Source organism: Hyperolius riggenbachi, chromosome 11, assembly GCF_040937935.1.
Source record: "Hyperolius riggenbachi isolate aHypRig1 chromosome 11, aHypRig1.pri, whole genome shotgun sequence".
NCBI classification, from domain to species: Eukaryota; Metazoa; Chordata; class Amphibia; order Anura; family Hyperoliidae; genus Hyperolius; species Hyperolius riggenbachi.
In genome coordinates, this window is record NC_090656.1 from 140531942 (window position 1) to 140545433 (window position 13492).

Here is a 13492-nt window from a genome sequence, read left to right on the forward strand (position 1 = left end):
TGACAGAACCTCATCTCTTCATGGGGCATTCTTGTGGGGAAAAACAATTCTCAGCTTTTATTTACATTTGGGCAAAAAGTTTTCAGTCCAAAATTATTCATACCCTTCTCAATAATCAATAAAAAAAGCCTGCTTTAGCTTTTACAGCAATCAAACGCTTCCTATAATTGCAGACCAGCTTTTTGCATGTCTCCACAGGTATTTTTGCCCATTTCTCTTTAGCAATGAGCTCCAAATCTTTTAGGTTGGTGGGTGCTCTTGCCATCACACTGATCTTTAGCTCCCTCTACAGATTCTCTATTGGATTCAAGTCTGAACTCTGGCCGGGCCACTCCAAAACGTTAAAATTGTTGTCTGCTAACCATTTCTTCACCACTTTTGCTATGTGTTTTGGGTCATTGTCATGCTGAAATGTCCACTGGTGGCCAAGACTAAGTTTCTCTGCAGACTGCCTGATGTTGTCGTTGAGAATCCTCATGTATTACTCTTTTGTCATGGTGCCGTTTACTGTGATTAGGTTCCCTGGTCCATTGGCTGAAATACACCCCCAAAGCATTAGGTTCCCACCACCATTTTTGACAGTGGGGATGATGTTTTGTCGGGTTTAAGGCTTCTCCTATTTTGTATGCCAAATGAAGGAAACCCCATTGTGACCAAACAATTCAATTTTTGTTTCATATGACCATAACACAGAAGACCAGACGTCTTCTTCTTTGTCCAGATGAGCATTTGCAAAGGCCAAGCAAGCTTTTGTGTGCCTTTTCTGGAGAAGTGGCATCCTCCTTGGTCTGTATCCGTGGAACCCAGCAGTGTGCAGTGTCATTTGGATTGTCTGCCTTGAGACATTGCCACCAGCAGAGCCCAGAATTACCAGGATGGCCTTGGTGGTGATCCTTGGATTCTTTTTTTTTTTTTTTTTTTTTTTTTTTTTTTCTTCCTCTCACTATCCTCCTAGCCAGCACAGGTGTCACTTTTGGCTTCCGACCACATCCTCTGAGATGTTCCACAGTGCGGAATATCTTGTATTTTTTAATAAAACGTTGCACTGTAGCCACTGGAACTTGAAAACATTTAGAAATGGCCTTTGAGCCACTTCCTGACTTATAAGCAGCCACAATACGCAGTTGCAGATTCTCACTGAGCTCCTTTGTCTTAGCCATGACTGTGCACAAAAGCAACTGCAGAGAGCTGCTGTTTTTCACCTGTTGAGTTGATGAGTTGATTAAAACAGCTGTTCCTAATCAATTTGGGGTAATTAGGATGCTTTAGAACATCTTGGACTATTTGGAATGGTATAGAACTTTATATTTTCCTACAGACTGTGACAGTTTGTGAAGGGTATGGATAATTTTGTACACTTTTTGCTTAAATGTAAATAAAAGCTAAGAATTTTTTTCCCCACAATAATGCCTCTTGTACATCTTATTATCTTTTCTGAGACATCTATGCCACTTCCCGTCAACAAATTACTTGTTGGTTGAGTAAAAGTAACTTTAAGTCAAAATTTGCGAGGGGTATGAATAATTATGGGCAGCACTGTATATACATACACACACTCGCACGCTGTTTTTACACAATTCACTATACTGGGCTCTCTGTGTCTCTATTTTTGTGGGGGGTTTTGCCTTTGGGTATACTTGGCCGCCGGTCTGTGGAATCTCACCATTAATGAGATTTAAATAGAAATAAACATTTATGCTACTAGATGGTGATGGTGGATTAAACATGCAGCACAGTAAAAGTTTTTTTCCTTTAAATTTTGCACCATTAGAATACAGTAAAACCTTGGATTTTGGGGCGTAACGACAGGGGAGCAGACCCTGTGACTGTATGGGGGGGGGCCTAAGCTATAAGGGGCCCCCAAATACTACTTCACTCCCTCTGATAAAGGGGGCCCATCTTTCAGATCAGGTGCTTGTGTGGCTACACTTGTGTGTGTTTGAAGACTACTATGTCCACACTTTTATACTTTTGCAAGATGGGCCCCCAGGCTGTGAGGGTCACAAAAGACTCGCAAGGGAAATGGTGTGAACGTTAGGGGCCTTATCAAAGTTTTGCTGGGTTCCCTTTGATTGCTTTGCAATATAAGCAAAACATTTGAGTTTTTGACTTGATATACAAGCAAAACACAAACCTATATTACGTAATCACAACTGAGCTTAGACACAGAAGTCCCTTAAAAATCAACTTTTTTTTATTACAAAATCCTTTGTAACATTACTGTCCTAACTAAAACGTGGCATCCCCGCGGCTGTAATCTAACTAAATCCCCCCTAGCTCTCCGCGCAAAATCCACAACATTCTTGGTCGTGGATTTTGCTGCTTTTGGAGCCGCAGCTTTGCTTCCTTATGCGTCTATCAGCGGCGGATCTCCGCCTCTTCCCCGCCCCTCAGTGAAGGAAGACTGAGAGGGGCAGGGGAGAGGCGGCAATCCGGGCTGACAGACACGCTGAGAGGCAGAGCTGCGGCTCAAAGCTCTGCCTCTCACAGGAGCGCTGCCTGGATTGCCCCCCAGGGAGTTTGGGGGGGATTTAGTTAGATTACAGCGGTGGGGGGGGGGGGGGGGGGGTAGGTAGGGTTATGATGTTACACAGGATTTTGTAATAAAAAGAGGATTTTTGAGAGACTTCAGAGTCTCTTTAATCTGAGTGTAGGGGCTGTACAAAGACACATTTTCATGAAATCATCAAACTATGGCAAAAGCAACTGTCATTGGATAAGTTCAATTTTAAAGCCATACAAAAAAAGAAAGTTGGGTTAGCAAGATAGCTCCAGATAGCAAGGGTTCTGTTATAGTGAAAGGCTTGTTTACATTTTTATTATATACAGTACTTTGTATTAAATATTTTTCTATTTTGGATTGTGGAGCCTGAGTTTCTATTAACTCTTATGTGGAAAATTGCTTTGGTATGAGTGCTTTGGATTACAAGCATGTTTCCAGAACGATTTATGCTCGCAAAACAAAGTTCTACTGTACACACGCGCTCACACTCCATTTACTTCCATTATTCATACACTGCTCAAAAAAATAAAGGGAACACTTAGGCTATGTTTTCACTGTGCATGGCATGCATCTTGTGAGACGTGATGCTGGGACGCGTCTCGCAGCCGGATCCCTCTAGCCGTGCTACGCTTGGCTATGGGATTCGGACAAGATTATGCTGCAGGCCCGTCAGATTTTTACCCAGCTATGAATTGTGATGCTCTGCATTAACGTCTATAGGCTGCCAAATTCCATCCGAATTCATAGCTGGGGAATCTGCCCGTTTTCGCACAAGTGGAAACCCAACCTTAAACACAATGCAACTCCAAGTCAATCACACTTCTGTGAAATCAAACTGTCCAGTTGGGTAGCAACACTTATTGACAATCAATCTCACATGCTGTTGTGGAAATTATAGGCAATTAGCAATTCATCCCCAATAAAGAAGTGGTTCTGGCTGATGTTTTGGTCACTTTTGAATGCTGGAGGTGCTTTCACTCTAGTGGTAACATGAGACTGATTCTACAACTCACCCAAGTGGCTCAGGTAGTGCAGCTCATCCAGGAAGGCACGTCAATACGAGCTGTGGCAAGAAATGATCAATGAGATGCAAATATTTCCGAGTTAATTCAGATTTATGTACATTTTTATGCAACCTATGCAGCTTGAAAATGGACCAATCCCGTTCTACCCAGGTTTAAATTGATTGGTCCGTTTTCAAGCTGCATATATTTGAATAAACATTTACATAATTCTGTATTTGGAATTATTTGCACCTCATTAATCATCCCTAGCAAGGAGGTTTGCTGTGTCTGCCTGGTAGCACCTCCATGCTCTGGACACTTCAGACAGACAGGCCTGTACATCGGGAGATGTGAAGGAGGCCGTAGGAGGGTAACAACCCAGCAGCAGGACCGCTGCCTCCCCCTTTGTACAAGGAGCACTGCCACAGCCCTGCAAAATGACCTCCAGTGGGCCACAAATGTGCATGTGTCTGCTCAAAAGGTCAGAAACAACCATGAGGGTGCTAGAAGGGCACGACGTCCACAGGTGGAGGTTGTGCTTACGGCCCAACACTGTGCAGGACGTTTGACATTTGCCATAGAACACAAAGATTGGCAAATTCGCCTATGTAAAGAGCAAAGTATTAAATAGAATATTTTATTCATTCAAATCTAGGATTTTTTTTGAGTTCCCTTTATTTTTTTTTAGCAGTGTAACTCAATCTGTAGCTGCTTCTTTAAAACTGCACTTAGTCTGTTAGGGCCTGTTTCCAATATACCTAGGTGAATTTTTTTTTTTTTTTTATCGTCGCCGGTCGTTACCATCGACTTCAGCATGCATAAACGCTAATGCACAAATGTGTATGCGTTAAAGCGAAAGCACTTAATCCGCGTGAAAAATTGTTAGAGGCGGCTGGGGGTTTTTTTCGCCTGCAGGGGAAGTGAGTTTCCACCAGTAAGGGAAACAGGCCCATTGACTTGTACTGTCATGCAAATTTGCATGCAGAAAATGCATGCAGATTCACGTTAGTGGAAACGGGACCTTATGGTGTCCAACTACTTCTGCACTTAGTTCCAGCTATGGTATTCAGCGCCTTCTTGATATCCCCAATACACAGCTAATATAAATATATATTCTCTAATATCCACATACATTTAACTTATCTCAGTTCCAACAACTCCACATTAGTAATGGTTTCAGTCAATACCACTGATATGTCTGCAGATCCTGCAGACATATCACCAGCGGCTGCCAGCCGCTGGTTTATGCAAATGCTGGAAGTGCATTTTATTAAGAGGAGCTGTTAAATCGGTTTTTACATTATTTGAGCGCTCTGCCTCCCCATTTTCGTTAACAGAGACTGAAGTGGAAGAGAGCCGCAGGATGCCTTAAAGAGAATCTGTATTGTTAAAATTGCACAAAAGTAAACATACCAGTGCGTTAGGGGACATCTCCTATTACCCTCTGTCACAATTTCGCCGCTCCTCGCCGCATTAAAAGTGGTTAAAAACAGTTTTAAAAAGTTTGTTTATAAACAAACAAAATGGCCACCAAAACAGGAAGTAGATTGATGTACAGTATGTCCACACATAGAAAATACATCCATACTCAAGCAGGCTGTATACACCCTTCCTTTTGAATCTCAAGAGATCATTTGTGTGTTTCTTTCCCCCTGCAGCTATCTTCCACTGAAGTGTCAGGCTGTTTCTTCCTGCAGAGTGCAGACAGCTCTGCCTGTATGTAATTCCTCAGTATGTGAAAGCCCAGCCAGCTCAGAGGAGGATTTATCCAGCTTGTAAAAGATAAGAGAGAAGAGAGAAGCTGCTCTAATCTAAATAATACACAGGCAGTGTGCAGAGAGGGGCCTGGAGGGGGGAGATGCATCACAGAACCACAACACTGAAGAACTTGGCAGCCTTCCAGACACAGGCCTGACAAGTCTGACAAGACAGAGATAAGTTGATTTATTACAGAGCTGGTGATAGTAGAACGTGCTGCAGTAAGCCAGAACACATTAGAATAGCTTTTGGAACTTGTAGGATGATAAAAAACAGGATGCAATTTTTGTTACGGAGTCTCTTTAAGTTCTAAAGATATTCAAAGGAACTGCTGACATGTTAGTGGTTGTGCCTCCCCTTTTCTTTGTCTACCTATCTGCAGCCACAGATCTAGAGCAGCACTTTAGTGGATTAAAGATTTGATCAAGTCCCAGGTTTGGACAATTTCCCATCAGTTTGAACTTCCTATGAATGTTTGGAGCGCATAGTTTCTTTTGCATTCAGTCTCTGTTAACAGCTGTGGTGCTCAATTTGTCCACATTGTTCTGCTCTAAGCAGCCCCAGCTATCAGTCGCTGCTTAACTTCTTTTTGGGGAAGGTTCAGTGCTCGATGGTTACGTAGCTTCACAGGGAGCAGCTTTTTGGGTTCTTGTTCTGGGAACGTCCAGAATGTTCATGTTTGATGTTTGAACGTATGCATTGTATTTTCTATAATCTGTGTGTCTATGTGGATTTGTCCATGACTTATTCAGGGTCTAAGGCTAAACGTGTTAGAGGCAAAGGATCATCAGAACAGCCAGGCAGTTTGCATTGTTTAAAAGGAAATAACTATAGCAGCCTCTACAGGATCTTCTCAAAAAATTAGCATATTGTGATAAAGTTCATTATTTTCTGTAATGTACTGATAAACATTAGACGTTCATATATTTTAGATTCAAATACACACAACTGAAGTAGTTCAAGCCTTTTATTGTTTTAATATTGATGATTTTGGCATACAGCTCATGAAAACCCAAATTTCCTATCTCAAAAAATTAGCATATTTCATCGAACCAATAAAAGAAAAGTGTTTTTAAAACAAAAAAGTCAACCTTCAAATAATTATGTTCAGTTATGCACTCAATACTTGGTCGGGAATCCTTTTGCAGAAATGACTGATTCAGTGCGGCGTGGCATGGAGGCAATCAGCCTGTGGCACTGCTCAGGTGTTATGGAGGCCCAGGATGCTTCGATAGCGGCCTTAAGCTCATCCAGAGTGTTGGGTCAGGAGAGTTGGCAGAGGTTCAGGTCAGGAGAGTTGGCAGGCCAATTGAGCACAGTAATACCATGGTCAGTAAACCATTTACCAGTGGTTTTGGCACTGTGAGCATGTGCCAGGTCGTGCTGAAAAATGAAATCTTCATCTCCATAAAGCTTTTAAGCAGATGGATACATGAACCCACTTTTGAACCAGAAACGGCAGCAGAAGCGCCTGACCTGGGCTACAGAGAAGCAGCACTGGACTGTTGCTCAGTGGTCCAAAGTACTTTTTCCAGATGAAAGCAACTTTTACATGTCATTCGGAAATCAAGGTGCCAGAGTCTGGAGGAAGACTGGGGAGAGGGAAAGGCCAAAATGCCTGAAGTCCAGTGTCAAGTACCCACAGTCAGTGATGGTCTGGGGTGCCATGTCAGCTGCTGGTGTTGGTCCACTGTGTTTTATCAAGGGCAGGGTCAATGCAGCTAGTTATCAGGAGATTTTGGAGCACTTCCTGCTTCCATCTGCTGAAAAGCTTTATGGAGATGATTTAATTTTTCAGCATGACCTGGCACCTGCTCATAGTGCCAAAACCACTGGTAAATGGTTTACTGACCATGGTATTACTGTGCTCAATTGGCCTGCCAACTCTCCTGACCTGAACCCCATAGAGAATATGTGGGATAGTGTGAAGAGAAAGTTGAGAGATGCAAGACCCAACACTCTGGATGAGCTTAAGGCCGCTATCGAAGCATCCTGGGCCTCCATAACACCTGAGCAGTGCCACAGGCTGATTGCCTCCATGCCACGCTGCATTGAAGCAGTCATTTCTGCAAAATGATTCCCGACCAAGTATTGAGTGCATAACTGAACATAATTATTTGAAGGTTGACTTTTTTGTTTTAAAAACACTTTTCTTTTATTGGTTCGATGAAATATGCTAATTTTTTGAGATAGGAAATTTGGGTTTTCATGAGCTGTATGCCAAAATCATCAATATTAAAACAATAAAAAGCTTGAACTACTTCAGTTGTGTGTATTTGAATCTAAAATATATGAAAGTCTAATGTTTATCAGTACATTACAGAAAATAATGAACTTTATCACAGTATGCTAATTTTTTGAAAAGATCCTGTATATCCATCTCACTTTAGGTGACCTTTAAAGAGATTCATCATTCCATAGGGATTATAAATGGAATCTTGTCAGTGGTAATTCTATGCTTGTATTGGTCATGATGCTGTTAAAGTCCCCATGAATCGCAGCATTTATAGGCTGGCAACTGTCTATTGTTGTAAGTGAAATGTCTGCTCCGCTCCCCTGCGCGAGAGGCTCCTTCTGGCTGGTTACATAATACTTGGAAGGCACCAATTAATTCTGCCCAAAGAGCTACTAAGCTTAGAAACTGCCCTGTCAAAAACATAGGAAACCTGCTGCCTGACAAGTTGCTGCCAGAGCGCTGAGTCTGGCCACCTGACAAGCTGCTGCTGGAAAGACACCCGCCACCTGAGAAGAGACCGGCCTATTGCGAAACTGGAGAGGTAATGTCATCATTAAAAAGGGGTGGTGGCACTATATAATGAGGGGGGCATGGGGTTTACTTATCTAAGGGGGCACTATATAGATAGGTAATCTAACTTTGATTGAAGAATTTCTTATATAAAGGATTCAAAAAGATTGTTGTACACGCATACAAGGCATGTTGCCCGATGGTAATTGGCACTGATCCCTCGGTGGACACTGCAGGACTTAGGCTGTACAGACGCAGCAGTAGCCTGCAGGCTAGCAGTGCTTCCTGTTCCTATGGGGGGGGGGGGGGGAATGGAGAGTGACATCACGCAGCAGGTGGGGTAAAAGGGGAGAACAATGCTCTCACTTGTCGCTCATTCACAGCGATCCATCAGGCAAATTGCTGGCCAAGAGAGGTCAAGGGCCACTGAAAACATGCTGTATTCTTGGCAGAGGCAGTTATCGGCCGTGTTTCATCTAGCATGGGTACAGAGCTTAAAGGATAGACTACCACGTTAAAGAGACCTTAGAGGGATTATGATTGGTGATCTCAGGTATACTTTTGTAAGTAGTGAACTTCGCCTAACCGCTCCCCGCATCACCCAGTCCCATGCACGCCTCCAGGACTTCTCAAGAGCTGCTCCAACACTATGGAACTCCCTACCTCCACCCATTAGGGCAGCCCCCTCCTTCAACATCTTCAAGAAAGCCCTCAAAACTCACCTTTTCACTCTGGCCTACTACCCCTCACAAGTGTTCTAAACCCACAGCTGAACTCTGGTCCCCTACCTTTCGTGTCCCTACCTCTCCCTTTAGATTGTAAGCCTTTGGGCAGGGTCCTCCTCCTTTTGTGTCCAACCTGATCATGCACCTCCATTACTGTGAACCCATGCTATGCATCTGAGTGAATTTAACTTGCCTAATCTCCATGCTCCCCTCCAGTGACTGACTAAGCATTACCTTGTACTCATACTGTGCTGCATGATCTGATCTTTCTTGTATTCAGGTATTGTCATTTTGCTGTATGTCACCCCTAAATATTGTATGTATCCCTATTTATTGTCCAGCACTGCGTAATATGTTGGCACTTTATAAATACAATAAATAAATAATAAATAGTGCAGAAAATGTCAGCACTGTATAAATGTGTAATACTAATGTGTAAATTCTCTGTACTGCACATCTCTAGCACCTTATTCCTTTTTCTTGAAATCAAAGTGTTGACCAATACGAATGCAACACACAATGCCTTCAATTCACTAAGCAATACTACAAACTGTAAAGTAATGCAGTAAGCAGCTGATTTTACCACTCACCTTGCCAAATGCCAATTCACTAAACCTATTACTGCACTTAAAAGTAAAATTACCAACTTGTGCGGTAAATACCTCAAGAAATGTCAAGACATTGCAATTCACAAAGACAAACGCATTCGGTAAATCATTTTGACTAACGGATGCTGAGGATGTACTGGACAGAAACCCTGACTCATGCACACAATGATAGCTTGCTGTCTGACCTGCTCCACAGCTGGTAAGTGAGACTTTAACGACCAGGGCGTAGTGAACTGAAGCATGTTTATTCGGTAAAATACAGAACTTCTATTGCATGCAGAAGTCTTAGTGAATTTGGGGAAAAAAAGTGTAAAATACTGAATGCAGTATTTTACTGACCTAAATTGATTCATTGAACTGCCTTTGAGGCCCCGTTTCCACTATCGCGAAGTTAAGTATATCTTTAGTTATATAGTTTAGTTTATATAGTTAAGTATATTTTTTTTTTTTTTTTTTTATGTGTCCTTTAAAGAGCAACTGTTAGGCATAAAATCAAAAATCAATTCTCTATTTTTATCTGGTAAACAAGTAGTAAGGCTGCTAAGTAAGGATGCTAACCAGGCAATCCAAAGGTTAAAATCACTCTTACTTTTCTTCTCGATAGAATATCATTTACCAGGTCCCCTGTCTCTTATTTGGTACATCTGCCGCAAAAAAAGAAGTTGCAGTGCATGCTGTTTTTTTTTTTTGTTATGTTTACTTTCCTCCCCTTTTCCCTTCAGGCATAACTAATGCAGCCTGATTGGCTTTAGTTACTTTTACCCCCAGTTTCGCCTCCCGCACCTCTTTTCCTCTCTGGCCAAGATTTCTTGTGCTGAGAAAGTAACTCGGCTGAAACCCAATCCATACAAATAAACCAAGTTTGCACACAACGATTTGTGACCTTACTGCAGAGCTGTGTGGGAGTTTTTGAAGACCGAGGAAGCCATGCAAGCATACTAAATCAGAAAGATGAGAGGAAAACAGAGTAAGGGAGGAAATGACATCAGGATTGGCGTCAAACATAGGGATTCCAAAATGGCAACCAACAGAAACAGAAGTCTCTTTATTTACTATATAAAACCCACTGAAATCAAAATGTGGACAGTGCAATACATATGTTATGTAAGTAGAGCAAGTATTTACTAATACAGTATGTGTGTGTGTGTGGGGGGGGGGGGGGGGGTGTCTGAGATAGTATGGCTGACAGCTGCTCAGCCACAAAATCAAATTCCATTTACCCAGTGCTCTGTGTTTATTATGCACAATGCACCATTAACTGCTTGCCGGCCGCATCACGCCGATGGGCGTGGTCGCGGCGGCAGCCCCAGGACCGCCTAACGCCGATTGACGTAAGGTCCTTGGGGCTCGCAGTGCAGGAGTGCACCTCCTGCTTGGTAGGCGGAGCTCCGCCTCCAGTCTCCCAGCGGCAGTCACCGCTCGGAGACTGTTAGGCGGCAAAACCGCCGTCTAATTACCTTGTACAGTGCTGCGATCTGCAGCAGCGCTGTACAGGGGACAGCCGTGTGCCACAGCTGTCGCCTTGGAACACTAGAGAGCGATTGGCTCTCATAGGCAGAATCATGAGACACCCAATCGCCATGAGTGGCTGGCTGTGGGGAGGGAGGGGAAAAAAATATGTATATTTATCAAAATATAAATAATAAAAATATTTATAAAAAAAAAATAAACAGGTGGGGGGGCCAATCAGACCCCACCAACAGAGAGCTCTGTTGCTGGGGAGAAAAGGGGGGAGGGGGGGGAATCACTTGTGTGCTGTGTTGTGCGGCACTGCAGCTTGGCCTTAAAGCTGCAGTGGCCTATTTAAAAAACAAATGGCCTTGCCTTTAGGGGGGTTTAACAGTGTGGTCTTCAAGAGGTTAAGGTGGCCATGCACTGACAGATTTGCAGCAGATTCGACCATCAGATAGATTTGTCACATGCCTGTCAGGTTCATTCTGAAAGGAATCTATCTGATGTGTGCCACACACTAGGAACAGATTTCCGATAGATTTCAGAATCGAAAATCCATCTAAATGCATTACTGCATCATTACATCCAATGCAACTCTATGGGCCATTGATCTGCTGCCAGCAGCAGATCGACCTACTTTTTCCATCCTGTCAAATAGATCAAATCGTTTGAAAATGATCGAAATTGGCCGCAAATCGATTGATCGTATGATTTGAAAGAATTCATTTCTGATCGATCAATCGATTCTATGAAATCAATCGATTGATGTCTAAAATCAACCAGTGTATGGGCCCCTTTACCCTGCATTGTAAGCACTCCAATCTAATCAAATGTTTCTGCTGTAATAAATCTTATCTCAGACTGGCTCTATTTGGTACATTGCCGACCCATCCCCTCTCACATTTCTGCTCCTCATTGGGGTGAAGCTACTGAAATCTGATCTATGCTGTGCTTACATATTTACAACACAAGCAAGATATCACAGTGCAGTTTCTAAGAAAGAAAAAAAAAAAGAGTAAGGCTAAGTTCACAGTGGGATGTTGCGTTAAAGTTGCAACACGAAAGGACAAGGCAAAGCACCAAAAAAGTTGCAATGCACATTAATTCTGCGGTACCATTGCATACAGTAGATACAGTGAAGCATACAGGCAATGAAAAGTATGCTTCCCTGGATCTGTTAACCTCCCAAGTGTTCTGAACGAGCTAGGCTCGTCCAGAGACGCCGGAGGTCACCGCTCAAGCTCCGCTGGGCCGATTTGAATAATTTATTTTTTTTAAACATGCAGCAAGCACTTTGCTTGCTGCGTGTCTTACCCGATCGCCGCTACCCGCTGCGATACAGGGCCCCCCAGCCGAGACCCCGTGCGCTGCCTGGCCAATCGGGTGGATCGGGTCTCCCTGTGACGGCGATGACGTCACGACATTCGTCGCCATGGCGACGGGGGAAGCCCTTTAAGGAAATCCCGTTCAGAACGGGATTTCCGGACGGGTCATTGCGCCGGTGGCGTTCGGAGGGCAGGGAGGGACGACGCAGGGAGGGGGAATAATGTAGCTAGCGCTAGCTACATGAAAAAAATTTTTTGCAAAAAAAACGTTCCCGCGGCCGCAGGAATCAGAACGCCAGGCAGGTTAATAACTGCGTTTAGAGGTAACACACTGCAGCAGTGTGTTACCGTAACGCAACATTTACAACACTACGTTAATGTCCCACTGTGAGAGAGTAAATATCAAAGATATAACCTTTTAGCAGTCAAATAAAGTAAAACTTTGGCTTCAGGGCTGAATTTTTCCTGCCACTGGCAGGGTATGCAGAGTGGGCAGCAGGGAGCTTTTATAGTTACTTGTCCAGATGGCTGGATCGGCTTCTTCTCTTCCTGTAATCCCGAAATGTCTTATCAGTTCCGATCACATCGGGATCCACTCAGTGGTGGAAGAAGGGTGATGGAACGTGATGACTCATCAGTCCCAGATGAGTCAGCAGCGCTGGCGAAACCAGTAAGGCGGAGCTAAGGGAGACGCGCTGAACTTACACAAGGAAAGAAGTTTGTATGCAGCCATGGCCAGGACCGCTTCTGAGGAGACGGTGAATATGCAATGTGCTGTGTTACACAAGTTTTTTTATGTACGCATATAGGATTTAGTGTCCGCTTATTAAAACGCTGGTTGTACACATGAATAGCGTTTGTCTTTGAGGTGCAATTGGATGGTGTTGTCTGGATCATAAAGGGTGCGACATCATTTGATACAATTGCATACAAGAGATACAGTGATGTGAAAAACTATTTGCCCCCTTCCTGATTTCTTATTCTTTTGCATGTTTGTCACACTTAAATGTTTCTGCTCATCAAAAACCGTTAACTATTAGTCAACGATAACATAATTGAACACAAAATGCAGTTTTAAATGATGGTTTTTATTATTTAGTGAGAAAAAAAACTCCAAACCTACATGGCCCTGTGTGAAAAAGAAATTGCCCCCTGAACCTAATAACTGGTTGTGCCTCCCTTAGCAGCAATAACTGCAATCAAGCGTTTGCGATAACTTGCAACGAGTCTTTTACAGAGCTCTGGAGGAATTTTGGCCCACTCATCTTTGCAGAATTGTTGTAATTCAGCTTTATTTGAGGGTTTTCTAGCATGAACCGCCTTTTTAAGGTCATGCCGCAACATCTGAATAGGATTTGACTAGGCCACGCC